Here is a 27,018-nt window from a genome sequence, read left to right as displayed (position 1 = left end):
TTGGGATTCGACTTGCAGATATTGCAACCAGCTAACTTTTCCTGAGTTGCATGGAATTCCACAGACCTGTAAATTGCTTTCACTGGTCTACAAGGAGAAAGCCTCGGAAATGAAAGTAGCTAAATTTTACCAGAATTGGGTCACTAATAAATTTAGTCCTGAGTATTAATTGGCTCCAGTTTCCAAGTTACAGCTTCAGGTCAAAATTGCATCAAAATAATTCAAAATTATGAGGGGGATGTCCGATTATGTTCCATAACTTTTCTGCAAAATATGATATAGCAATGAGAATAGTGCCACACCAATCATAAATTTATCTGCTTATTGATACCAATAGCATAAATTTCCATTCATTTATTGGTTTTTCATGTAACATTTTCATGCTTTTTGCATGAAAAACTGACAGGCTCTAACATCAGGTTGAACAACAGGTTTCCATCTTTATTCAGCATCTAAACTGCGCTTTTGGGGCTTTCTCTTGTGAACTGCAGTAGGATCATCCTTGGAGAGATTCCAGCAGTAATTGGCAATGTTTGGATATTCCACAGCCCACTTCTTCTTTCTTGAGATTCCTTTTGTAATTGAGGCAACCATGCAAAAATAGCAGTCGCTACTATGATTGGTGGGTTTCCTCCACACCACTGGGACTGCAAAAGGCACGGACTTTTTCTTCTTGTTTAGCCAATGATGCACATGTGATGCAACAATAATGAGGGGCCCAACTCTTGTCCTGATCCCTATTTTGCATCCAAAATATAGGTGGGATGCCTTTTTTTACCGCTGCCATCATACTGCACTTTTGAGATGTGAATATCAGCTCCCCACAAATGTAGCAGAAGTTATCTGCATTGTTTACACAGTTTCAAGGCATCTTGGCTTCTGAGGGAAAATATCACGGAACTGTTCCTTGGAAATGTTAGGCAATGACACTTTCACAAGCCACAAGAAGTAACTGTATGATGCATAGATCTGCCAAGACAAATTCACCTTGCAATAAAAGAACAATAAATTACACTTAGGTAGTAATCTTTAGTCTCAAAGTGAAGATAAATTTATACACATTTTCATTGTTCTACCATACTTGTTGAGAAGCTATGAGGCATCATGATCATCAGACACCTCCCTGTGTATAAATCTCACCTGTGTATAAATCTTTATCATGAAATATCTTGAAAACTTTAGCCAACCAGCACCTTTATCACCTGTTTTCTAATTCATCTAATAAAAAGATGTAATAATTAGCACATTTTATCTCAAAGGTCGATGATTTCCCAAAATTTGTAGACCAATGTTTTACTTTCAAGAGTTTTATACAAATTTTGTACAAAAAGACTGAGTCAAAGCAGGAATTGAGTACCTCTGCCTTTTCTTTGTCATCTGTTATCATCTTTCCACCCACACTGAATGGCTACTCAAAGGAAAGTGCCTGACCATTCGCAAATAAAATACTACAGTCCTAATAAGGGCTCCTATTCACTAGAGTAACACATGGCTCCAAGCTGATTGAAGTTTGATTCTAAGAAGAGCCAGTGTCATGTGACAGTGAGTGCATTGGACTGGGGACCTGGAAGATCCATGTTCTGGTCTCCACTCAGACATGAAGCTCACTGGATGACCAGGGCCAGTCCCTGACTCTCAGGATGAAATGGAGAACTGCCTAAGATGCTTTGGTTTCCTTGCAAGAGGAAGGAAGGTGAGCTATAAACGTTGCTGCTGCTGTGGTTAATGTTTTACATTACATTTATAACAATGATTGTAGGTCATTGGACAGAGGGCAGTATATCATACAGGTCCCCTTAAATTATGCACACAAATAATTTTGGATAAATGTTTTAAATGTTTGCAAATATCAAACACATACATGGATGGATGAATGGATACAGAGGCAGTATTGGGTTCCTGGGCACCAAGGTGTTTCAGTGAAGCTGATTGTGGAAGGGCATTGTATATGTAGCAAGCTGAGATACTTATGAAAAAGAAACTTGCAGCACTTCTCTGAAACTTCAGACTTCTAAGATGGGTGTGTATATAGTTGTAAAGAAAAGCAATTCCATTCTCAGTAGGCTATCACAGTGTATTTTCAGAAGTTTCTAATTGAAGGTATGCTTCATTTGCCTTGGCCATAAAAGAAGTCACATTTGCTCATGATTATGTCTGCAAATGACCTCATAAAATGTAGACTTTCCAAACACAAAAGAGCCCAACATCTCCACAGGTTGTTCAGGAACCATTTTGTAAATGTACATGTTTCTGGTTTCCAGCACAGCTTTTGCAGCTGTCTTCCAAAAAGTGAGAGCAGTAAGACTCCATTAGCTTCACTGCAGGTTCTTCTGACAGTATTGGGTGGTTATTCGTAGGGTACATACAAATGGTGAGAAGCTGATGAATGTTCACTGCTTTGAGTGTGGGTAACAACCAACTTAATCTGACTCAGCTTTGTCGGGGTCTTGTATGCAAAGGCCCAAGCTGCTTGGATAGTTTCAAACTCTTTATGTCCTCTGCTGAGCCAAGATGAATGCTTCTCAGCTAGCAAACTCTGTAGCCAGGCAGCTTCTCCGTATTACCTTCTTGGCACCGGTTCATTCTGTCATTTCCATCTCTGTGTGTATGTGTGTGGGTTGGCCTTGGTTGGTCATCCTGCTAGTTCTTCTGTAATGCTTAATGAAATAATGTTCCTATTTGTAACTCAAAGTCTTGATCCCATGCAGGGAGCATCATAAATAAATGGAAAAAATAACAGGGACAAAATATCTTTTTTTTTTTTTTACAGATCTCATAAACTGCTGTGATACTTTAATGGATCTTAATACTATTGACATCACTGTAAAGATTTCCCACTAGAAAACACTGATTTTGCTAGTCTTTTCATTTTATTTCCATTATCTAAACAGTTCTAGCATCCCCATAAAAAGCCACTTCTGTCTGTCTGTTTCAGAGATTATAGAAGGATTCTGTATGACTTGTGAGCTAGGAATCAAACTGAATTAATTTATGAGTAAGCTGTGCAGGAGAACAGAGGAGATCTATGATAGCTTCTGATACTTTTACTTACAACAGTAAGTGAAAATGTGCTTTAGCAAACACAATATCAAGCGACTTATTCATTCCATTATAGTAGTATTCCTAGAGACTCATGAAGGGAAGAAACATTAGGCGTGTTGCTCAGAGAATTAAGTGTGGCTTGTTACTCTGTGAACTATATTTTACTGAGATGGAAATTTCAGTTTGTTTTGAAAACAAAAAGGACCAAAAAAGTATTTTTATTCCTTTTTATTTTCCATGTTTTTACTGCAATATGGTAGTACTGAATGCCAAAGGAATATGGAGCGAATCATGTTAGAGCCTGGACCTGAGCCACAGTTACTCTTCAGACAGTAGCAAAAATGCCTCCACTTTTTCCTGATCGTTTGTACTTGAAACCAAGCCAAGCCAAAGCAAAACAAATGTTTTCTAATGCCTTCATTTTTCTCAGTCCTGGTTGCCCTCAGTGAAATAACCTTGTAGCCAAACAGGTTTGCTATGTGGTGCTTTCATAATGTCTTGTTCATTGGATGTTAGAAGAAGAACGCCTGGGGGATCAAACACATGGGAAAGGATTTGATTAAAAGATTCATTTTTCAGGAAAAAATACTACCCACTAGATTTTTAGAATTGCAGGTTTCTGATTCCAGATCAAAACTGGACAACTTTTTTTGCATTCAGAATTTTTGCATTGTTGTTGCATTTTCTAGGCAAAAAACATACAGGTCTCTTTCTCATTCTCTCTCTCTCTGTCTCTCTCTCTCTCTCTCTCTCACCTTCTCTATCTATTAAGGGCATTGTTGATTTTTTTCAAAACAGAACAAAAAATTCAGAACTGAAATACATTCCATATTCAATATCTGCTTAGGAACTTGTCACAGATTAATTTTGTTTTGGATCTCTGGCACTGGATCTTTGAGGCTACACATTCCATGCCAAAAATTCAGCATGGAAAAGCAACAATAAAATATTATTCCAATATTTTAGAACAAATTATGGCAGCATAAAGATGATGGCACTCCCCCAAATTTATTTCAGATATGGCTAGCAATTACCAGTAAAAGTTCTTGAGGAATATATTCTTTGCAAATTCCAACATGACCTCGCTTGGCTTGAACTAATGTGCAGATTCAAGCTTAACTGTCATTCTCCAGAGTTTGCACTTTCTGAAATGTTGCAATGCAGTTCTCAACGTTTTAAAAAGCTATCAAAAAAGCTTTGAAAAGGTTATCTTCTGAAAGGAAATATGTTCAGAAATGTGTATTCTGAGGGGAAGAAATAGGTTAAAATATGCATTTAAGCACATATTAAAATGAGAATTCTTGCTTTTTAAAAAAAAAAAGGATTAATGGGGAAACAGGACAGAACATATGCATGGATGAAAAGCAAAAGCCACACTCACTCAAAACACCATCATTTGCCTCTTTCCAAGTATAAGCGACAATGGATGAGATGACAGACTTTGAGGACAGTGGCATTCACATTTAAAAAGTATCCTTACTGTGAATATCAACCAGCTGACAAGAGAACACATCTTCAGACTTCCAGCTTCTAACACCAGGTGCTACTAGAAGCAGCAGTCCAATGGCTAGGGATGGAAAGGATAGAAAGAGCGTCCATGGAGAAGGAGGGAAGAAACAAGAGCGCTCTTTTCTGCCGCTGTGACATCTTCTGACCTGTGCTATAGCAGGAGCAGTCCTTTCAGGGAGTAGGGAGCAGTTCTTAGATTAAAGTTTGAGAACAAGTCTGACAGCCTATCCACTGTCTAAATTTATATAAGATTTTAACAGCTGTAATGTTTTGCCTCCCTTCCTCACACACACACAGGAATAGTATTTCTAAAGAAAAGTAAAGCCCAAGCTTTCTTTCCCCTTAACTGAAAATCCCAGAATTCTTTAGACAAAGGAACAACTCTTAATCTAATTTCATTCCATGGTTGAGTCCAAATAATATTCCATTATTTGGAAGCGACTAATCATCCAGTGTTTCAGAAATCCTCCCAAAGTCAGCAGAAAGAAAGTATCTAGTTCCAAGACTCAAAATAATCTAGCTCATACCTATTTTATTGTTACAGTATCTGAAGCTTCCAGTCACAAAACTAAATGGTCACAAACAGGGAAAGAAGCTGAAAATATTACTACATTGCAATATTAAGCCATGTTGTTTGCAATAATGATCTCAAAAAAGTTTCCAGCCTGTCAAGTTTATAGTTACTTTCTCCTATTTATCCAATTATTGCTGCCTACCAAGCTGACATATGCAGTATAATGATACAATTTGTAGAACTGACAAAAAAGCAGATTTCCTGCTGGAAAACTGAAGGGTGTTCACCCCTTTCCTGCTCCTATCAGTTCATATAATGACTTCCAAGATGAGAAAGCATAGCAAGTAAGACAAACAAAACACTGGTGAAGCATAACTTTCACCAACTGCTTGGGAAGAGGAAGCAGATGTGGACAGTAGGAGACTGCCTAGCTCCAAATTCAGTCTTAGTAATTGGAAGAAAAACTGCATTAACCACTTGGGAAGAAGGAACACGGGGGAATCTGGAGTGCATCTATACTTGCACTAAAATCAATCACTTAAGGATGTTACAATGTGCGAAAGTATTGTTTTTTTGTTGTTATGGTGTTTCATGCTGAAATTAAATTAAAAGAGAGACTGCAAGAAGAATGAATGTAATGATACAGCAAGGTCAATAAGAATATGCTTATGAGCCAACAAGGGTAGCACAACCTAAGCAGAAACGAATGATAGTTTTGACATCATTAATGAAAAGAAGAAAATGTTAAATGCATCATCATTTGGGAGTGCAGTGGAGAACCATAATACAGAAGGGTTCCACCACTACTCCATTTTCATTATTAACTCTGCAGGGAAAGAGGAGTCTGCTGGTAAAGAAAAGGAAGAGGCTTTATCATGCTATGGAACATCAAATTATTTCTGAAGTTTTGTGTGAATGGCTTTCAGCTCTCACAAGTTTACAACAAACAGTCTGAACAGGCAAGAGCATGACAACAGCAGAGGAAGTGGTCACCTGAGCAAACCCAGCAGATCCTTTAGATATTGTCAGCATGCAGCTAGTTTTTCTGTAGGGACTGGGCCTGCTTCTCCCACAATATAGCATTCCATGATAGTTACCATAGAATTTGAATCAGAACTGGAAGAAGTGAAGGAAGCTCAGTTAAATAGGGAGAGCCAAAATAGGGTCAGATGTAATATGGTCAGTCCCATGCTCCGGCATCAGATCAAAAGAACAACCCAACTGAATAGCACCCAACATGTCCACTGTTTGGCCCTCAAGCAGCAGGACCACTCTAAGAGTGGAGGTAACTCCTTTGGGTGGAAAGAAAGGAGACAGATTCACTTTGGATCCAACTCCTTAGCATAGACTGCATTTCCTGAAGAGCTGGTATTCCAACTTTGCCAGTATCTTTTGTTAATGATTTTGAAGAGTTCCTTTATATTCTCCTTTTATATCTCCCTTTATAGCAGAAAGTCAGCCTGGTTGACTAGCTAGAACCCAATGAAAACTATCATTAGAAGTCACTTGTCTTGATCCACTTGGAGGGGCCGGTGGAGACCAAACACCAACATTTTCTTTAAATGTCCAGTGCTAGACATTTTCCCACACATAGGCACACAGCATCATACACAGACATGCTGGTCAGGCATTTGAGACAATATGCAAGAGCTCCAAGTGAGTACTGGGATGGGCTATGAATGCTGGAGATGTCTCTTCAGTTCTTCAACCAGCCTGGCCTCAAGGACTGCTAGCATAGGAACCACTTCCTTGTCTGTCAGGCACATCCATGCCAACACACACACACACACACACACACACACACACACACACGGAAACTCTGGAGGGTTGCCTGCCATGACATGTGAACCCAGCCACTATCACCTCCATTAAGATAAATCAAAGTGACTAGACAATGCCAGATGACATGCCCCAGGAATCCTCCTGTATTTTTATAAAATATAACTCCTGCAATTTAAGACCATAAGCCATGGGACCTCTACCAAAAGAGGCTGTGTGGGAAGAAGAGTTCGTGTCATGTCAATTGGCTCTTTGCAATACACACATCTTCCAGGGCCATTCCCAAACTATTGCAAACATGGAGAGTTTCTAATGCAGTAGCAGCAGCTTGTTTAATGTAGGCATTCTCTATATAATGGATGATTGGTGCAGCAAGCTTCTGTATGCATTGCTTAGGCTGTTTCCTTAAACCTTCCACAGAATGGATATTAGGAGTAGCTTAGACCATATAAACTAATGGAATATGCTGTGGCTGGATTGCATATGATATTTTTTCATATCCTTTTTCATAACCTAATCCCCCTTCTCTGTATGTTTTTATTCAATTCCAAAAGAAAATATAGCATGCACAATACCAAACAACAAAACCAATGAAGTACAAGGAATAGCACATCCCATTCATTGCATCAAACACTAGAACAGTCACATGCACTTTACAAAGAGGAGGAGGAGGAGGAAGGCAGGCAGGCAGGCAGGCTGATTTAGCTTATCCTTGTTCATTCATCAGGTTTTCTGCTTTACTCATCCCTTTATCTCACACAGGCTCTGTGCTAAACTGAAGGTGGCTAAGTCAGCTTCTTTTTGCAAGAAATGTGTTCAGTTCTAATGTAGTAACCCTGCTAAATAATACAACTACAAAATTCTTTTCTGTATTTAGTAGCTTCTTATTTTGATTGAAGTGAGTACCTCTATGTTTTTATTAGGCTAAACAATTAAAATCAATGAACACCTTGCAACAGCCTTTAGGGAGTTCAGTATCTATCATCATTCTGTATTTCTTCAGTTTAGTTTTAGAAAGAATTGTGCCTTTGGACATTATCTTTCCCTTTAAAAAATAAAAAAATTAAGCTATCATGTATATGATAAAAGTATTCTTTCACATAACTTTTTTTAATTTTTATTTAAGAATTTTATGTCCCCTAGTTCACCGATTCTCATCAAAATCTAACAATACCTTCTTTACGTTCAACAGAAAGCCCTGCAGAAATCAAAGGAGCTTATCTCTATCATTATGGCTTAGGCACTTATCTTCATCACACAGAATACGTGAAATGCCCTTGACTCCAGCTTCTGCCTGTGTGAATTATAAACAGCTCTTTACGCTTGAGATGGATGTAGTGAATCCAAAGGCTGCAATTATGTAGGCAGTTACATGCGTGTGTGTGTGTAACCATACTAAAACTTTCGCTCTCTATATTATTTTGGTGACCAAAAATCACTTGTTTTGAATGTCTATTGGTTCATATCATTTGGACAACCTGAAAGCAATTCTAGTGCTGAAGTTATATAACTAAAGATGCACTCCATTACCTACTGATCTGGAAGTAATGCAAATTACAAAGATGCAATCCAATGCATAGAACATTAGATTTGGAAGGTATCCAAGCACTCCTTTGGCTAGCGGGCACCTAAAACACCTGACCGCTCAAAGAACTGTCTGCTGTAGGTGTTATCTTGTCAGTTTACCCACTTTGACATCTGTTCTTATCAGGAAGTCAACTTTAGCAAGTTTGTGAGTTTTGCTGTTCAAAGTGGAGTGTTAATCATTACCAAATGATGGGAAACACTTGCTTCATTATTATCTGTAGTGGTTTTATTTTTTTTAATATTTTGTTAAGACACTTCATGTATCACAGAAAGAAAAGCAAAAGCAAAAAATATTAAATCAAGTCAAACTCATGGAACTCAATGGGATTTGGTTATAGGAGTGAACAGATGTGGTGAACTTCCTTCATCCTGTGGGCTGGATTCATTCGCAAAGGATATACTGGGCAAAAGGGCCCTCCTGCACCAAAATTCATAGCGGCAGGAACCCATCCATTCCATTTGGGTCATGCAGGAACTAGCCAGTAGCTAATGAGCCAAAGCAAGGTTTGTTGTTCCTGAACTGACTACCCAAGAGGAGATATTTTCATATAGGCTACACTGTTGCTTTATGTAGGTTCAAAAGTGTATTGCATTGCCTGTATCATAAGATAGATAGATAGATAGATAGATAGATAGATAGATAGATAGATAGATGGACAGCTAGCTAGTACAATAGACCACAATCATAGTGACAATGAGAGTTCCAAAGATGGAAATACATAATGGACAAAGTGAACACACTGCAGTATCAGAAAAGAAAATGCACACTCCCCCAAAGTAGAATCCAACCCTTCTGGCCTTTCCAACACCCAAACAAGTTTGCTAGCACACAACCATCCTGTCCCTTATCCAAGTAGGCAATTTAATTTGATGTTCTACATCAATTGATATTGTTCATTTCATTTCATTTATGATGTGTTATGTAAATAGGATCCATTCACCCCAATTAGGCAAGCTGATTTGATTTTCAATGTTAATTCCTCTGATTATAATGCAATAATTAAATTATTCCTTCAGACCTCTCCTTCTGTTGTTCCCGTAACTGCTTTTAAAAATTGATTCACTGCAGATCTGAGGGAGACCAAGTATCCCCAAAACTTCCCAACAACTGCTGGCAAATCACCTTCTGGGATGGTGCGCCAGCCACTCTCAGAAAGCTCCATGGTTCCTGCCAGAGATTCTGGGTCCTTGGGAATTGCTTCCAGAAGCAGGGATGTGTGTCATGGGAGTGTGAAAAGGAGCAGGAAGGTGAGTGGCAGCTGAGGGGACATCTTTGTGAGCATGGTAATACCTGGAGGCACTTCTTTCTGTAATACCGATGGCAAGGGTACACAACCATTCCCAACACGAGGCCTGAATCTCAATCCAGAAAAGTTTTCAGGGACTGCAATCCAGTGGAGGGAGGAGCCATTGTGGGTCATCATACAATACCTCAGGTTCACCAGCAATCAGCCGGCACAGGCAGAACTGAGTGAACAGAACAGGGAATCTCTTTAAATGGCTCAAATAGAGAAGGAGGTGGAGCAGGAACAAAGGATAAGGCCTAAACTGAAAGCAGAGGAGAAGAAAAGCAATGCAAGATGGCTGAATGAAACATCAGAACAGACAAAAGTGAGGAACAGGAAGATTCAGGGCGAATGAGCTTATTAGAAAGTCAAATAGCTTGATTAGTATACTAACTGCTAGACCTTGTAACAGGCAGCAGCAGACAATAGAATACCAAAACAAGGACAAGAAAAGGCTTTCCCACTTCTATAGCAAACTCAGTACCTGATAATCCTGACCCCATTACTGCTTACCTGACTATGGAAGTATTTATCCTTGTGGATGCGCTGGCATCCATTCATTCATTTCACAGCTAATCTTGCTTTTTTGGCATGCTTAGCTATATGATCTTCTAAGAATTCACCATGGTTTTGAAGTTAATCACATTCCTTGAGCATTTATCCTGATTTTGCATCTTCTTAACAGCATTGCTCCAGCAGTATTCTTCCTTAATAAGCAGGATAAAGAGGAATACTCCCAGAGTAGACCTTGTGTAGAAACTGAGGCAAAAGCTTAACAGTTAGGTGCTCTGGATCTTGAGTGAAGGTCTGAAGGGATTAACAGCATGAGAAAAAATGGTTTTTAAAGGCTTGTGTCAGAGAAGATTTGCACTGTAGCATGGCATTTTCACAAAATGTCAGTTACAGTTACTGCTAAGGTTTCTGACTTTATATGTGTGAAGGTAGGATTAAAATTGGAAACAAACTGATAAGGATATATGAAAAATCTGAAATAGGGGTGAAAATCTGTTGGATTTTCACAATTTGGCCTCCTGGGTTCCATTTTGTTAGATATGTTCTAACAAACACATTGTCTTGTTCTAACAGTTCTTTTAATGGCTTCTTATTGATGTTCTGATAATGTCATTGTTTACACTTTTGGAGGCCAGGAAATCTTCATTTATAATATGAATGCGTGCGAGTAGGATGCCCAAAATGGTTGGAGCAAATCCATCCAGCAATGTTTGGATGAACACATGATTAGTTCCAAAGGAATAACAGATTCTTGACTATAGTAGATCATCATTAATTATAAAATGCAGGAACATGTTCCCCAATTGCATTGCTACTATGAAGGAAACTAGCAAACTTTCTCGTTCATTATTAAACATCTGCAAAACTCATACTGGAGTTCTTTTGAAAATACACATCAAGTGTTAAATTGAGAAATGTGATACTTTTCCATTTCTGCAATATGCTGTGAAAACTTTAGCCCTGGAAAGCAGCTTTTATAATTTTTCCTATCTAGAAGTGAAGAGTAACTGTAGCATGAAAATGTTTGTGATAATGAATGGTATACATATTTTGGAAAGGAATAAGGAAACTTAGTAAATAAATATACAGCAAGCACTCAGAGAACGGAATAATGCAAGGTAAGTTTTGGATATTTATTTGAGTCATTTAGGGGTTTTTTAGTGAATCACAAGCTAATGTTTCTCTCCCTCTCATATTTCTCATTTGTTTCCAGAGTGAACAGGTTTGATGACTACATTATATGATGTAAATGTTTGTTGCAACTGCTTCCTTTTCTGAATATTGCCTAAAAATAAAAGTGGTGAAATTAAGTGGCTAATGCAGCAATCCTGTGCTTTCTTACCCAGAAATCAGGCCCATTGAACTCAGTGGGACTGAGCAGACGTACCTAAGACTGAACGTGAGGCTGCAATTTGTAAGCAATTTGCATCCTCTGATGCAATCTGATTCTATGTTTGTTTGCTTTGAATTAAGTCCCACATATTCCAGTAGGCAAATGTACATAGTGTGAGGCTGCAAATGGTTTGCTTTTCCCAATTACTTTATTATTCACCAATATCAAATATATATAAATATAAATTGCAGAATGATGTAATTACGGGGTAACAGTCAATGCTGCCAATGATACAGGTGGCTCTGAAGCTGTAAAAGTTGTCAGGACCAAACCTAGATTCCAACAATTGCTGCAACCACATATATTGCCATGCAGCCATAACTGAGTGTTTATATTGAGCCTGCAATGCGAGAATGACTCACACATCAGTGTCAACAAGCTGATCCAAAGTAAAAATCAGCATGTCTGTCCAGGTTCACCAAACAAACACTTTCTTGCCTATTTCCCCCCATGAAGTTAAATTTGCATGAGAAAGTACCTTAAACTGCAAGGGAAGTGGAGTCCTATGCCAAAGCTCTTTAGCTGCCACAGCTGGAGGGCTGCATTATCTACTTTGGAGTGGCAATAGCCCAATGCAAGATACCTGAGTGAAGATTCCAAAACAGACCAGAGAAAGGACTCCAGTTAGAGAAAAGGAATGTTGATGCTTGAATATTATCATCATGTGTTTGTTGCGGGGGTGGGGGCAGGATTACAGCTTTCTCTGTACAAGGAGACCACCTCTAAACATGTCAGCTGTCAGGGCCTGCCATTTTTTTCTTCTTCTGCCATCCCATACCTCAAATGGTTGTTGCTGATGTTGTCATCAGGCAGTTCATTTCTGAATTACCAACTTCTCCAGGCAGGATCAAAACTGTGATTGACTATCATCTTCACTAAAAGGGGAAACGCTACATATCATTACATCATCAGCCCTAAACAATTCCTGAGCCATGAGCCTCTCTCTTTCCTTTGCTTCATGTCAGGATGTGTAAGGATGAGATTTTGATATAATTCTATTGTGCAGGTCCTATTTTTATGACTTATTTTAGAGCTTTCCTGCTGTCACTGATGGACTACATTTTGATGATTATTCTATGCGACACAACACCACAGAAATGCCAGTAATAACCCTCCTTGTGATTCAATTGACCTATCTCAAGATGTTCTGATAATCTTGAGTTTCTTTTGTCTGTCTTCTACTATCTATTATCTGTCACTTGTTGTGTCCCTTAGGAAGGGGGGGGGGGGGAGAGACAGGCACAAAAGTAGACTATCTAGTGGAGTTGCTATGGTAATTTAATAAGAGATAAAAATGAGTAATAATGCTGAATTTATCCAGAGTGAAGTTGAGGTGCTTTTCATTTAGTTCATAGCCAATAACACCTGATTTTATCACAGCAGTTCCACCTTGAGTAATTACTAGAATATGGCTATAAAATTAAATCAGCAAGGTGCCCTTAAGAAATCAAGGGTTAGAGATTAGGAATTTTATTATATTTACCAATGTTTTTTCCCATTTTTGGTACGTTAGTAATGCAAAATATATGCTTACATTTCTGGTTTTCTACAGAAAAAAAATCTCAAAAGTTTAATATACTTTGTCCCACATTTTGAATCGAGGCACAAATTGGTCTAAACAAAAGGTTGCAGCAGCCAAGCAGCAAAAATATGAATGAGTTATTAACCATAAAAACTATTCTGAAAAGTGCAGTGTATCAAGAATAAGCAGTGCAGGGTTTAAAGGCTATAAAGAATGTACCATAAGGACAATCAAATGTGATCAGAAAATGTGGTTACATTTTCCGACATCATTTTGGAGTAGGAATAGCATCCATTTTAAAGTATTTTTGTCCTGGTATCTCATGCAAAGAAAGATTAAAATTGTTCTCTATATTAAGGAATCAACATCTTAATAAAAATAGTGTATTGTTTTCACTGAGGATGACTTTAGCATTTTATAGGCATAATAGTGCATAAATTGTGATCCTTCCCATGACTTGGATCTCCTGCCAGCTATTTGCAATTCAGTGCATCTAATTCTCAGAGATGAAGATATTCCAAATGAACTACACCACACCATTGCTGAGGAAGAATGAGACCAGAGATCATGTTTATACCGCATTTATCTGACTGTTTCTAAGAAACTATATGTTCTCCTTGCCATGAAATTACTTGCCCAAGATTTTCAGTAACCCAAATGCACTATGTGAATTCCTTGAACCCACGTTAATATTCAGGAAAGAGATACAAATAAGTTGCCTTTAATAGACCAAGAAGTTAACACAATTATATTTTCTTACCTGCATGCATACAGATTTAGAAGATAATCAACCCATGTAAAGATATAGGAAATGCAAGTGTGCATGGGATATCTCCAACATGAAGATATAGCTGACTTTGTTATTTCTTCAAAGCATAACCCTTTACAGTTAGACTTTTCAGAGGAGTGCTCCGTTCAAAATCCATTCTGATGATCTGTGGCCCTGACATACAATATGGCATAAAACTGTACAGAGTAGGGAATGCAGTGCATACAAAGGTAACTGTTTTGCCCAGATCTAGCCTTTGATTGAGCTGAGCATTGTATTCAGACCAATTCAGTTCCTACAGAATGATGGCATGGAAACCATTATCTGTGGTTCTGTAATCTTGAAGACTGCCATATGTTGAGCTGCACTTAAGAGTATTCAGAAGTTTCAATTGATGCAAAGTGGTCTCTTTCTTGTCACAAGCAGAAAGATGTGACCATTTCCAGCAAACTTTTAAGCAATTGCACTGGGTACCATTAGCTCTTGGATAAAATTCAAGATGCTAGTTATTGCCCGCAATGTACTGAAAAGCCCTTCGTTCTTTACCAAATCTCTCTTCCCATATGAGCCTCCCTCTCTTGAGATCCCAAAGAGAAGCTTCGTTTTCTGAGCTGCAAATGTGCATGAAACATGACATGTGAAATAAAGGGCAATAGGTCTTCCATCTGCTGCTCCAAGAAAGTATTGTCTCCACTATAAAGTCTAGAGTTATTTAGTGTTAGTGAGAGACCCAGCTTTGGTTCAGAGAGCAACAGACAGTTTAGTTACAGCCACTTTTGGCAGAGTATTTTTCTGTTTTATAACATCTAAATTCTATAGTTGTGAGTATAGGAAGAAATAAAGAGATGAATGCAGGCCTATAGTACAAGCTTGGGGCATGATTATTTAACAAAAGAAAAGTAAAGGAACTCTGTGTAGGACTTTAAGTTGTAATTCCAGGCAACTACCTTGTAGGGATACTGGGCAATATCACCCATCTGAATGAAGGAGTTGAGGGCTCTGCAAGAACCTACCTGTAGTGTTATAGGGAGGCTCACCCACCTCAACCCCTTCCTGGATCCTCCAAAATTCTGACCAGGAAAGTCGGGTAGTTAGTGGGCCACTTTGAAGGGTTGTTCAGATATGGTTGGGACAGAGGGGAAAAACCTCAGATGGCATGACTGGCTGGGACATGCAAGGAATTGTGGAACTTTTTCTGTCTAAACAAGCAAAGGAGTAGCCTTTATTCTCTTCTGGAAAGGAAAAGAGAAGGAAGGAGGTGAACTGAGAAAGTGCAAAAGGAGTGTTGCTGGAAGTACTAAGTGGCTAGCAAAATTAGGCAGATGATTCGTGGGGTTGGCCTACAATATTTTGCAGAGAACAGCATAACTGCCCTCTCAGGTCAAGGTCATATTATTTCTTTCTTTCATGTGTATTCTGCCATTTTGTTAAATATGCCCAAGATAGTGAACAAAAGTGAATGGAACACAACAGTCAAAAATAATCTAAATACCATATTGAAATAGCTGCTCATTAACATATAATTAAACAAAAACACAAGTCAAAATGCTGAAAAGCAAAGAAAACAAATCAGTGTTACAGGCCAAATGCCTTTTTCATTAAACTGTTTTGCCTGCCAGTGAAAAGACATTAATGAGTGGCCTTTTCCCACAGGGAGCTCTGAAGTTGGTCTTTTGTCACTGAAATGTACTTAAGACAGGCCAATTTATCTTGGCATGTGAGCAGAAAACCCAACATGTGCCTCATCCTAGCACCAAAAATGCAAATAAATAGGTAGATGATACTTTTCTGACCTCTCATGATATCCATTTCATAAAACAGCAGGGCTGGCCCTACAGAAAGGTAGGTTGTAGGCAACAAAGATGTGTAAAACACAGGGTGGGTAAGCACAGCAGAAATTTGAGAAAATGTTGTGGACATTCTCATTAACGGCCACTGTGGGGTGCAGGGAGTCATGCCAGTTCATAAAATAAGAGCCATAACTGGTCACAAAATACTAATTATCCGGAAGGTGAACTGGTAAGATTAAAAGAAAAGGTACTTACAGAAGGATCGAAGTACAAGACAGAGGTGGAGCCTGAGCTCTTAAGCTCAAAACCAATCTCCTGAACCCAAATAAAGATGGTGCTGGAAGACAGGCCTTTGCTTTGCAACATGTCACCCTCAAGATAAATATTAAGAGTAATACATAATTATAATCTGTGGTGCCTTTGGATAGCATATTGGAGACCATGGCTGTAAAAGACTCTGATAAAGGCAGGTTGAGGCAGGACCAGATAGCCAAGAGATTAAACTCTTCATTTAATCAGACTATGCTGCCTCTGTTGCTTCTGCCAGGTAAGTTGTATGGAATAACTGTTCAATGCTACTGACCTAAATCCATAATGATCATCCATCTTTCTGCACACATCCACCATGACTGAGATGGTGCTGCAAGTTGAGTTCTGGTTGCAATCCAAATAGGCGTCCTACTAGATATTGGGGTTAAGGCTATCTGGCTAGAAGGAGATGCCATCAGATTTAAATCCCAAAAGAGTTACTATTGATCTGCTGGTCTGTCTGCATAGGCAATTCTTCAGACTTCCCTACCAGCTTCCTTACCCATTCACACTACGAGAGTTTGTCTGGTTACTTTGCAAGTGCACTATAGCCTTGCATACTAATCAAGCATACTACAGGTTTACCAAATAATGCTCAAATGCTATGTGAAAAATGCTATGTCTGGCCTTTGAATAAACCCTAAGTTGTCCTTTTACCTGGGCTATTTGGCTGAGTTCTACCCTGAAGTCTGAAGGGGATTGCAGTCAATTGTATATTTTTTTTTCTATTAAGAGAAATGTCTCAGGGGAAAGTTAGCATTTATGATTTAAGGTTATACTAGACTACCATGGTTCACTTAGGTTAATAATATTAAGCAAGGTTAAAAGTTCAATACCCAGCTAGAATAAGAACTGTGGATAAAATAATCCCAAATGAGATTGCTAAAACAGACATAATAAAACCAGTTAGAAATGCATATTGTACAAATTCAAGATCAACCTGCAATATAGTATTGGCTCCGTGGAGCGTTCCGATTATAATCAGCCAGCCAGTCCTCTTTCAGAAGGCTCCAATCCATCCACATAAACATGCATGTACATATATTTATAGCTCCTGCCTAAGCTGACAGAGATTGTCTCAGATCTGGTGTTGAAGACCCCCAGCATTCTGGTCCTGGAGGACTTCAATCTCCATGCCGAGACTGTTCTGACCAGGGTGGCTCAAGACTTCATGGCAGCCATGGAGCTGTCTCAACATGTCATTGGCCCAACCCACGAATGAGGTCACACTCTGGACCTGGTTTTCTCAACAGGGCAGGAAGAGGGTGTTCTGGATAGTGAGGAATTTGTGTCTGACTCCCTTGTCATGGTCCGATCACTTCCTCATGAGGTTTGAGCTTGGAGCGGGCCTTTCCCTCTGTAAAGGTGTGGACCCCATTATGATGGTTCACCCACGGAGCCGGATGGATCCAGATGGATTCCTGAGGTCTCTGGGGGATTTTCCAGTTGATAAAGCTGGTGCTCCTGTTGATGCTCTGGTTGAGCTGTGGAATGGGGAAATGACTAGAGCTATTGACATGATCGCTCCTAAGCATCCTCTCCTGCTAGGCAGAGCCTGTTCATCTCCATGGTATATATCTGAATTACAGGCAATGAAGCGGATTGGGAGACGACTAGAGTGCAAGTGGAGGAAGTCACGGGATGAATCTGACCAAACATGCTTACGCGCTCACTATTGAGCCTATGCGGTGGCGATGAGGGCGGCAAAGAAGAAATTATTCTCCACTTCCATTGCCTCCTCACAGTGCTGTCCAGTGGAGCTTTTCCGAGTGGTACATCCAGGCCCTAAAAATGATCCCGTACCACCTTCGATGGACCGCTGTGATGACTTTGCCCAGCACTTTAAGGAGAAAATTGCTCAGCTTCGTCACGAGCTGGACTCCACAGTTGATATCCTTTAGGGGAGGTGTCCAGAACTCCATCTGGTCCAGCTTTATTGGATGAATTTCAGTTAATGAGGCCTGATGATGTGGACGAGGTGCTTGGACAAGTACGTCCAACCACCTGCTTACTTGACCCTAGCCCTTCATGGCTACTTACCAAAGCCAAACACAGGATTGGTTCCTGGATCCAGGTTATTAATGCCTCACTGAGGGAGGGCCGGTCCCCACTTCTTTAAAGGAGGTGGTGATCAGGCCTGTCCTAAAGAAGGCGTCCGTAGATCCAGAGATGGCCGCCAATTATACAGCAGGGTTGCACTCCCTCTAAAGGACAGGGTCTGCAGTTTAGGAGTGATCCTCGACCCAGAACTGTCCCTGGAAGCCCAGATAACAGTGGTGTCGAGGAGCGCTTTCCTTCAGCTCCAGCTGATCCATCAGCTGCGTCCTTACCCAGAGGAGAACTGCCTGGCAACAGTGACACATGCACTGGTTATCTCCCGTTTGGACTACTGTAATGCACTCTACATGGGCTGCCCTTGAAGATGGTCCGCATACTTCAGATGGTGCAAAATAGAGCTGCCAGGATGCTGTCAGGGACTGGACGTTATTCTCACATGACTCCAGTCCTCTATCAGCTTGGGACTAGGATACCTAAAGGAACACCTTTTTCTCTATATGTTCTCTTGCCCTCTAAGATCAGTAGCAGAGGCCCACCTCCGGGAACCCTCTTTGAAAGAAGTTAGGAGACAGAGTACTCAAGGGAGGGCCTTCTCTGCGGTGGCACCCCAACTATGGAATTTGCTCCCTAGAGAGGTCCACCTGGTGCTGCCATTATATGCTTTTCGGCACCAGGTCAAGACCTTTTTATTTAACCAATATTTTTAAATTAATTAATTTTAATGGTATATTTATTTAATTCATTTTAACCATGTTATTTTATACTCAGTCGTGGTGTAGCCAATTTATTTATTTTAGGATTGGTGGGGTTTTAATGTTTGTAAACCACCCAGAGAACCCTCTGTGCTATTGGGGTGGTATATAAATGCAATCAATCAATAAATAAGATACCTAGAAGTCCATTGGGTTGAACACCGTGCTCTGTACAGGACTCAAATTTCCAATCCAGATTTCAACCAGACTAGGCAGGTTGAAGATTAGGCAGGATCAGGAACTTCAGACTAATGGAAAAGTATTATTCTGCATTTGTAAAAGTTGAAAAAAATTGTACCTTGTGCAGCGGGGGATATGATTTTAGCGTATTATGTTCCTGTTTTAGGAATCATTCTAAACTTCCTAAAGAGCTTCTGCTAGGAGAGAAATCCAATAAATAAATAAAAGTTGAACATGATATTAGCTATTAAAAATCGACATGGAATTGTTGTCTTCACTTGTCATCCAAAGGACAAAGAATTATGCTTTCAATAGCTCACCTCCCTGAAGTGGGAGTTCCACAGCCAAGGTGATGCTACATCAAGTCCCTGTATCACTAGAAGCAATGTGCAACAGGATTTTCCTGTCACTTCACACAGAAAGCCAAAGAAAGGAACTCCCCCAGCCCCAAAGATCTTATAAGTGTTGATGATGCCCTTTAAAGTCGCAAGTGGCTTTGGCCCAGGATCCCAAGGATCTGCAACTCTTCTCTATTATCCTGGATACTCCATAAGGTCAGAAGGGAGGCCCCTTCCCTTTGCCCCACCCCCACCCCAATATTAGTCCTCTATAGAGTAGAGCCTTTGAAATGAATGGGATTATGATTGACTGAAGTCCATTTCTTTCAATGGGGTTGCTCCTCATAGAGCTAATGTTAAATACTACCCCTTGCATCTGACTCTGCCTGCTACCAGGAGAATACAGTAGAGCTAAGTCCTCTGCTCATGTAAATTAACAAGTAAAACCAATTTAACATATGCTTCAAACCATTCTGAGAGTTCATCTAATTGAATGGTATAGAAATACCTTAAATAATAAATAAATATTGGCTACCATCTGGTAGGAAAATTACCCAGTGCCAACGCTTCCCATGGCACAGATATTTTTGGTGACATGTGAATCAGGGTTTTGAACAAAGACTAATGAAGAACCAACACATAAAACTTGCTCCTATTTTTTATTTGATTTTATGCTACTTTGCCTTGTGGAAAAGCCTCGGACAAGTACAGCAAGTGACAACGTTATGGGCCTCCCTCTCCCTCTGTCTTTTTACCTGCTATTAATAAAAGCCCAAATGCAGACCTTTCTTCATGAAAGTATGGAGGCTACTAAGGAAAACTGGTGCAAAGGAGGAGATGAACAGCACGGTCCTGTGCAGAAGAACTTTGAGTCCCACAGAGCAGTTCAAAGTGACAATTATGTTTGAAATGGTACTCTCTTTCCTTGGGAGGGTATGAAAGAAGACATTTTAAAGCATGCCTGTTTAACTGAAATATTATTTCATCTTCCACACCTGCAGAAGACATTTTAATCTAAACAAACTTTCCCTGATTAGCCACAAAAGTTCTACTGGCATTTTCTAAGTGCCAAGAATATTATTTTTTCTTCAATTACAAATTTCATATTCATTTTGTGGTCTAACTGTGTGGAGACTCTGGCTAAGTTGAAACAGCACAGAGTAATGTAACCATGTCTGCCTATAAGTTCTATCAACCTGACATGGCTCCTGCCTTCAAGGAACTCAGTTAATTAGGACTAAATGACCCCAGCTATGTTCCTATAGGGACTCTCCCAGCCTTTCTTATAGTGTTTCAGAAGTTCAGCCTGCTAATGGCCCCTTGAATACTTATCCAAATTGTCATGGACTGAGCCTAAAAAGGGAGGCCTGGACCTGCATATTTCTTGCCTAAGCCAATTTATTTTGGGGCTTGAGAGCTTTTGGATCCTCAGTTGGGCGTTGTACTATTGGAAGACTGGTGCTTTCAATAGAATTAGGTATTGCTTTGTTACTTTTTTCTTGGAGTATTGTTCCAAAGCTGCTTTCTGATTCTGGTACACTTTTTATAATTTTCCTTTATTTACTAAACGTCATATCTGTCTTTAGAGCTGTGTGTGCTTTCGTCCAGAGAAACTGGAAGAAATTCTGAGTTTTATGCTTGCCTAATAGCTACTGTGTAAACTTTGAGCTTTAGAGCTTGAAATTATGGGTGTGGGCTTGGATCCTAAAAGTAAAAGAGGCTCCTGGCTCAGTGTGAAGTGGATATAAAGGTAGGTGACAATCTATCAGTTAATTGCTTGTCTCTACAGGGAGTTTGAACAAACTCCAGTCTCCCTTCACTGAAAGGTTTTAAATCTGTATTTCTATTACCATCATTATTTACTGCCCTTTTGATTGTTTACCATTCTGACACTTTATTGATCGAAGGCAATATGTAAATTGTGCATGAAAATAAAGTAAAAACATAACATTATTTGGGTGGAGAGGAGGGGTTGTGTCTGCAATTATTCAGATAATATGCAGCCATGTTAAAGTTGTATGTCTGTTGGATGTGATCCAGGCTGACTCTCACTAATAGTTATAAAGGCAATATCTGCCTCTTTTGAAAGCAATTGTATATTTGTTTGTTGGAATGTTGCAAATGCACTCTTTTGAAGGGAATGATTGCTCTGTTCTAAAAGGTGGTTCTCCTGCTGAGGTACCTGCAGAGTAGCATTGATGTCCTAAGCACATCAAACGAGACCACATCCCCGGAGTACATTTGCTTTGGCAACACGGATGGGCAGAGCAGGGGCTTCCCCTGTATATGTGCTAAAAGATTTACATTTGGAAATGATTCTGAAATCGAACCACTTTGAAAATGACATTTGGATTGATCTGAAATATAGACGAACATGACTCAGTTTTAAAATTAGCCTGAGCAGCAAAATAAATCTAAAGATAACAAGTTGCAAAAGGAGATGCTGAGGGTCATTAAAACATAAGTCAAGGCATATTCTTTACAGATTTGTGCAATCATATTTACAAAATACAGTGTTGTGGTTCTGGTGTTATAATTTTCTGTTTTCCTAATGAAAACCTAAATTGTACATCATCATTAAAAACTAAGCTCTTCCGCCCTGATCGCTCTCAACTGGTAGACCCTGGAATAGCTTGTGGGAAGGTTGTTGGCATGTCATCGATAAATCACTATCCTCAGGTAGAGCTCCCTAGTTCAGTTTGCTCTTTGCATCACTGAAATGAACAATTTTAACTTGCATGCTGACAAAATAGACTTGAATATGGGTTCTGAAAGGACTCACACTTGGATATTCAAGATAATTTCAGTTTCTTCTCCAGCATAAAGTGCATGTCAACTATTACCAGATGAAACAATTAGAGATCAGATACAGTGGGACCGTGGCTTGCGAACTTAATCTATTCCAGGACTCTGGTCGTGACCCAAATTGGTTGTGAGCCAAGTTAAGTTTCCCCATAAGGGTCAATGTAAATAAGATTAATCCGGTCTGCAACTATTTTTTTACTCACAAAAATTAGAAGCAAAGTGACAAAGAACCACAAAGATTGTGGCCATCTCCCCCAGCAATCGTGCAGGGAGGTGAGGGGAGATGGGCGTGATCATGGGCACGCTGGGGGGGAGGTGGGCACAGGCACGGGCACACTGGGGGGGAGGCAGGCATGGGCTCACAGGGTAGAGGTGGGCATGGGTGTGCTGGGGAGGCGGGTGTGGGGGCATGGGCGGAGGGGGGCACGGGCACGTGCATGTGGCGGGAAGGTGGGTCCACGGGGGGAAGGCAGGCACAGGCGTGCTTGGGCAGGGAACATGGGTGCAATCGCAGTCATCTCTCCCCAGCATGAACGCAGCCATCTCCCCCAACAGCATGACCGTGATAGTGCCTGTGCAGGGGAGGTGGGCACACGCACGGTCATCACCCAATGCAGAGTTTGAGACCCCAGGCAAAATTTTTATGAAATTTGTGTTTGCGACCTGATTTGGTCATGAACTGAGGCCTTCATGAGCTGAGGTACCGCTGTACTCTAATGATCTCTTAAGAGTTATCAAAAACACTATAACAGACACACAGATAATATGCATATCACAAGTGATAAAATGTAGCACAAAGTCCAGGAAATTATTGGCATAATTAAATGGGGATTGGACAAATTCATGAAGGAGGAGGCTATCATGGCTCCCAGCCTTGCTGGCTGTGTGTTGCCTCCTTGACCAGAGATGGCATGCTGCATCACCAGTTGCTTATAGGCTTGGGCAGGAGAAGGCCTTGCACCCATCTTCTGTGAGTGATCTTGGGTAGCTGGCTTGCCGCCGTGTGTAGGGAGCACTGACTAGATGGGCCTTTGGTCTGATCCAGCACGGCTTTTCCTGTGCTCTTATGAACAACTATTAAACTAATCTGAAGTTCAGGAAAAAATATGCATGCTCTCTCTCCCCTACCCACTTGTCCTACATGTAAAGCACCGTGTGTACTACTGGAGCTCTACAAATGCTGCTGCTGCTAACAACAGCAAATATAAAATCATGCTCAGATTGGTATTCAGTTGTTTTTCATTTCTTTCAGCCACCAGTTCAGGGTGATGCATCAACCAGAATCAATGAGGAAGGCAGTCCAGTATGATGCATGGAGGCAGAGATAAGAAAATGATCAAGATCTGGCATTCAAAAGAAGCAAGACAATCAGGATGGTAATCAGATCACTAGATTAAAAAGAATGTATATAACAGGAGAAGGCAACTTGGTGCCTTCCAAATGTTTCGATTACAACTTCCTGAAGTCCAGAAAGCATGATGGAAGTTGCAGTCCAAAACATCTGGAGATCACTGGTTGACAACCTCTGCCTTTTCTACTTCTAGGCCCTGGCTATTCTCCCAAACTCCATTCACCATGGCTGAACAGCCCGTTCCCTTTCCCATCCATCGAATGCATTCTTTGCATCTGTGAGCAGAATTAGGAGAGTGGAAGGTTCCTGACATGTTGCCACCCCTTGTGGTTGGAAGGTCACACTCAGGAAGTGCTGTTCCTGGAGTCCCTCATCCAGAAGTTTTGATTTCCAAGTTGCCAGTCCCAGGCTGAAGATGACAGATTCACTGCTGGTGATCTGGGCAATACAAACTTGAAGAGATCCTTCTACTCCATGTCCAAGGCCTTGCTGCTGCTCAGGACCAGGACCAGGACCAGGACCAGGACCAGGACCAGGACCAAGCAAGGTAGCCCAACTTTCTACCACTGAATTAATGCATGCAGTGCATACAACTACAGGTCGTTGAATTACCATACTGGTTACTAATAGATTAACCTAATTTTTGTGACCAGAACCCTTCAGGTTTTTTTTCCTTCAGAAATGGAATGTGAATAGAAACATTTGTCCTCTTTCTCCCTTTTTGTTAAAATGTCTTTCAAGGTAATTTGGAACTATAATGGTATAAGCTTAAATGGAAATAAATGTCAGTAATAATGGATTATTCTTTAAAATGGGGTATGTGGGCAAAACACAGCATAGAATTAATTTATTCTTTTAGCAGTTCTTAAAAATACTGAAAAAAGAGAACTATATTAACTAAATATTCAGTCCCAAGACAAATGAACAATAAAAAGGAAACAGACATAAAGTGAAGCATCAAGGCCTCACCTTACTTCCCTGGCTTGGATTCAAAGTTCCTGTGAGCATAACTCAGTTCATAAGTTATGAGTTGTGGTGGATAAGGAGCATGAAGACAATTTTCAGCAGTTCCAACTTTCTCCTGGACCTCTCTATTTTCCCAGAAAATCTTCTCCAGAAGTTTGGAGGATCCTCAAAAACACTGTGGAAAGTGTCATTTGGGTATGGCAGAGGTAGGGGATTCCATGAAAATTGCTCCTCAGTTTTTTCAGTTGGAGCATTCACTGAGTTTTAGTTTCTTCTTCAATTAAAAATGGGTCTTTTTATTTGGAAAAGGGCAATGCAGTATTCAACACTGCATTTTTAGTGCTGTCAAAATTCTTTCGGAAGTGAGATCTACAATGATTAGGTATAGCATCATAAAATGGTGCTATATTATTTTGTTACTTTTTACTTATTCTATTTATTTATTTATTTATTTATTTATTTATTAAAACATTTTTATGCCGCCCCATTCGCCGAAGCCTCGGGGCGGCTTACAACAATAAATTAATATAAACATTAAAAATCCAAAAAATACAATATAAAATAAGCTGCCCTGGCCAGATAAAATCAGTTAATACTGACAGTTAAAATACCGCTTAAATAAAAAGGTTTTCGCCTGGCGCCGAAAAGCAAATAACGACGGCGCCAGGCGGACCTCTCTGGGGAGCGTGTTCCATAAGTTGGGCGCCACCGCAGAGAAAGCCCTCCTCCGAGTAGCCACCCTCCTAATTTCCTTCCCGGACGGTTCCCGGAGAAGGGCCTCTCCCGCTGATCTCAAGGGGCGGCTGGGCATATATGGACGTAAGCGCTCCTTCAGGTAACCAGGACCCAAGCCGTTTAGGGCTTTATAGGTCATTACCAACACCTTGAATTGGGCCCGGACTTCAATGGGAAGCCAGTGAAGCTGACGGAGAACTGGAGTCATGTGACCATAACGCCCAGTCCCCATCAACAGCCTGGCAGCTCTATTTTGAACCAACTGAAGTATCCGGACCGTCTTCAAGGGTAGCCCCACGTAGAGTGCGTTACAGAAGTCAAGACGGGAAGTCACCAGTGCATGTGTCACTGTCGCCAGGCAGTCATTCTCCAGGTAGGGGCACAGCTGATGGATCAGCCGAAGCTGGAGGAAAGCGCTCCTCGCCACTGCTGTTACCTGAGCTTCCAGTGAGAGCTCCGGGTCGAGGAGCACTCCCAAGCTGCGGACCTTGTCCCTAGGAGGGAGTGCAACCCCGTTCAGGGCAAGGGTCACTTCACCCTCTCCGAAGCCCGATCCGCCAACCAACAGGACCTCCGTCTTGTCTGGATTGAGCTTCAGTTTATTGGCCCTCATCCAGCCCACTACCTCGGCCAGGCACCGGTTCAGTACAGCCACTGCCTCACCTGGATTGGTGGAAAACGAGAGGTAGAGCTGGGTATCATCAGTGTACTGATGGTTCCGCAGCCCACACCTCCTGATGACCTCTCCCAGCGGTTTCATGTAGATGTTAAACAGCAAAGGGGACAAAATGGACCCCTGCAGTACTCCATGGCATAACTGCCATGGCGCAGAGCCATAGTCCCCCAGCACCACCTTCTGGAACCGGCCGTTGAGATAGGAGCGGAACCACTGCAAAGCAGTGCCTCCGACCCCCAATCCCGCAAGCCTATCCAGAAGGATACCATGGTCGATGGTATCGAAAGCCGCTGAGAGGTCCAGGAGAACCAACAGGGACGCACTCCCCCTGTCCTTCTCCCTGCACAGGTCATCGTACAGGGCGACCAAGGCAGATTCAGTACCGTACCCGGGTCTGAAGCCGGACTGAAATGGGTCCAGATAATCAGTTTCATCCAAGAGTGCTTGGAGTTGTCCCGCCACCACTCGCTCTAACACCTTGCCCAGAAACGGGATGTTGGCCACAGGTCTATAGTTAGTGGCCATCTCTGGATCCAGTGACGCCTTCTTCAGGACCGGTCGGACTACCGCCTCCTTTAAAGGGGCAGGCACCCGACCCTCCCTCAGAGAAGCGTTAACCACTTCCAAGATCCAGATCCCAGTCCCGTGCTTGGAATTCTTTATTAACCAAGACGGGCAAGGGTCCAATAGGCAAGTGGTGGGACGTACTTGTCCAAGCACCTTGTCCACATCATCGGGCCGCAACAACTGAAATTCATCCAATAATTCTGGACCAGACGGTAGCATTGGCGTCTCCCCAAAAACCTCTGAATCAATAGTGGAATCCAGCTCGTGACGAATCTGAGCGATTTTCTCCCTGAAATGCCTGGCAAAGTCATCACAGCGGGCCTTTGAGGGTGTAACCAGGTCTTCTTTCCAACCTGGGTTAACCAGGCCATGCACCACTCGAAAAAGCTCCGCTGGACGGCATTGTGAGGAGGCAATGGAAGCGGAAAAAAACCTCTTTTTCGCCGCCCTCACCGCCACAGCATAGGCCCGATAGTGGGCTCTCAAGTGTGTTCGGTCAGATTCATCTCGTGATTTCCTCCACCTACGCTCTAGCCGTCTCCCAACCTGCTTCATCGCCCTCAATTCAGGAGTGTAC

The sequence above is a fragment of the Varanus komodoensis genome, unplaced genomic scaffold (assembly GCF_004798865.1).
Source record: "Varanus komodoensis strain SLA01 unplaced genomic scaffold, ASM479886v1 scaffold1, whole genome shotgun sequence".
In the NCBI taxonomy this organism is placed as follows: Eukaryota; Metazoa; Chordata; class Lepidosauria; order Squamata; family Varanidae; genus Varanus; species Varanus komodoensis.
This window is presented reverse-complemented; position numbering follows the sequence as displayed.